Source organism: Ipomoea triloba, chromosome 1 (assembly GCF_003576645.1).
Source record: "Ipomoea triloba cultivar NCNSP0323 chromosome 1, ASM357664v1".
Taxonomy (NCBI): Eukaryota; Viridiplantae; Streptophyta; class Magnoliopsida; order Solanales; family Convolvulaceae; genus Ipomoea; species Ipomoea triloba.
The window spans coordinates 27207526-27210419 of NC_044916.1; positions in this window are offsets into that span (position 1 = coordinate 27207526).

A 2894-nucleotide genomic window follows, 5' to 3' on the forward strand; every position below is an offset into this window, starting at 1 on the left:
GCTTCTTGTTACTCCACCTATCGAGCACTTGAGCTTTGATCACCAAGCCCGCCTCAAGCCTCAGGATCTTCACAAGACAGCTCCCAGGTTACTCCGCCTCTCCTAAGGTTTTTCTCCCCGCTTCCAGTTACTCCACCTCTCGAGCACGCCCCGCTTCCAGTTACTCCACCTCTCGAGCACTTGAGCTTTGCTTCTTGTTACTCCACCTATCGAGCACTTGAGCTTTGATCACCAAGCCCGCCTCAAGCCTCAGGATCTTCACAAGACAGCTCCCAGGTTACTCCGCCTCTCCTAAGGTTTTTCTCCCCGCTTCCAGTTACTCCACCTCTCGAGCACGCCCCGCTTCCAGTTACTCCACCTCTCGAGCACTGAGCTTTTGTATCGAGAGGTCCTACCTCTTCGAACTCTGCTTATGTCTCGAGACTTAGTTGATGTCTCGCAGACCCTTATTCCTCCAGTGTTGTCCCATGCTTTCTTCTGATCTGTCTATATGATTACAACATGAGACTTCTAAGATGTCCAGACAAATTTACCTTAAGCTTAAATATTTTCCGAGTTGAGCTCAAAGTTACCCGGTTGTATTTTCGCTCTTGGTTTACTTGTCGAACTTACAGCGTTTTGCCTATGTATCGAGACTTGGAGATTTCTATTTAACAGTTGGTATCATCAAAACCTATTACATGATGTTCCTAACAATTTCCCCCTTTTTGATGATGCCAACACTTATACTTACTCTATATGGCTGATTTGATAGAAAGAATTAACATAGATTTTATTTTTCAGCGCATATGGTAAGTTTGACAAAAACTCTACTAAAACATGAATAAGAGAACTCACGCAACACCCCCAGCAAAAGATATGTATTATGATTATAAAGGGAATGTTTACAAAGCAGAGTTTTAGTAGAAGAATTTGTACAAAAGCATACAAGAACAAGAACAGCATACACAGCAATAACTGGAATAAGATGGAGTTTGGACTACGAGAGCTTACTTCTTGTTGGCTTTCCTCTTCTTGTTAATGGCTTCTCGTGTCTTGATGGGGTCTTTCGGATTTACCAGGCTTATGTATTCATCCGTAACATCTAGATGCATGTAGTTCCTGTAAGCTTCCCCCACGAACTCACCATCAATTACTCCATCTTTCCACCAAGCAATGCATTCTTCTGGAGACATATTGCTGTGTGTAGATATCCCAGTGATTTTCAGAAGCTTGAATATCTCCAGAGTCAGAATTTGTTCGGTATCTTCCCGGTTCCCAAACTTGAAGTTTGTCGTGAGAAGATCTATTTTCCTTTCTTCTTCTGACTGTTGTTCTTGTCTTTTTCTTCTTCTTTCTCTGTCCTCTTCTCTCCTTCTCTCCATTTCCAGTGTACGCTGGACCCTTAGGTTTTCTGCCTGTTTAGCATTCTCCACTGCTTTGCTCATGATTCTTGGTATTTTTGGAGGTGGTCCAGCTGGTTCACTTGCTGCCCTTTTCTTGCCTGTTGATGTCCTTCCTTGAGTGTTTACCCCCTTTCCTGTACTTTCCCCCTTGTTGGCATCATCTGCTCGGTAAAGGAGGAAGGACATACCTTCGAAGATAGCTTGAAGTTGGGCAGGCACTTGGTTCGACAGGTCATCGAGTATGGCCTTCATTACATCCTGTCGAAGTTCACTGGAGTGTTGGTGTGCTCGAAGCTCTGCTCGTAACTCAGCAAGTTCAGCCTTCACACTAGCAGTCTCTGCTCGAGCTAGAGCAGCCTCATCGGCAGCTTTCTGTGCTGCAGTCTCAGCCCATACTGCCTGTTCGAGTAGTTCTTCGTGATTGGCTTGAGACTCGGTTGTGCCAGCCACCGGTAGTGCAGCGTTTCAAACAATGGCCAGTACGCGCTCAAGGCGAGCCATCTTCTGAGTTTGATCAGCCATAAATTTACGCACTTCGCCAAAGAACTCTTGCGCGGCCTGTTGATCATAATCAGAAGGAGAAGGAGAAGAGGATCGATAGGTACCTTTCGTTGGAGGGGACTTGGGTGCTTCCAGATTTCCACCCTTGACTAGCAACTGCGAGTCCACCTCTCGAATGAGTGTCTGAGGGGTTGTAGGAACACTGGGTTCAGAGCTCGAAGGTAGCTCCATGTCAGGTGCTTCTCGATTTTCACCTGAGGGATGGATCACTTCTTGCTCATCACCTCTCGAACCAGGACCCTCAGCTTCAGCGACTGAAGGGATTGGATCAGCCAAGGAGGGAGCTTCTGTGTTGGACGCTTCCCGGTTTCCATCCAATGGAAGTTCCTCCTCAGCGTTACCTCTCGAATCAGTGCTGGGAACTTGGTCATCTGCTGGTGGAATTGGAGACGAAGTTTCGATAGATGCTTCCCTGTTTCCACCTTCGAAAGATGCATCGTCCTCCTCAGTACTTCTCGAACCAGCAGGACTTGGAACATGCTGCTCCTGTTGCTCATTTTGCTCCTTCTCAGGTGAGTCATGGATCATTACAATTTCAGGAGCACTCCAACGCTGTCTGTCAACCATCCTGGCAGCAAAGGTTGATGCTGTATCATCTGGTAGCAGGAATGGTGATGGCAGTTCCATATCGATGGGAAAGCCTGGGAGTTGGAGCAACGGAACTTCACCCTCTCGAACAGTCTGAGCTTCATCGTTGTCAACTGAGGGTGTGGACGCAGGTGGAGGCAAAAAGAGAACTGTGTTGGGTGCCACTTGAAGTGCTTCAGAGGTCTCGGATTCACCTCTCGAGGCTTCTACCTGTTCGTCCAGAGCAGAGTTACTGACTTGGGACAGTGGGATTGCCGCTGTTGCAATATCATCGTGAGCAACCCCAGAGGTTTCTCCTGGACCTCTCATGAATTCGATAGGTTGTCCCAAGGAGATGGTAGTGGCCAGCCTTATTTCTTC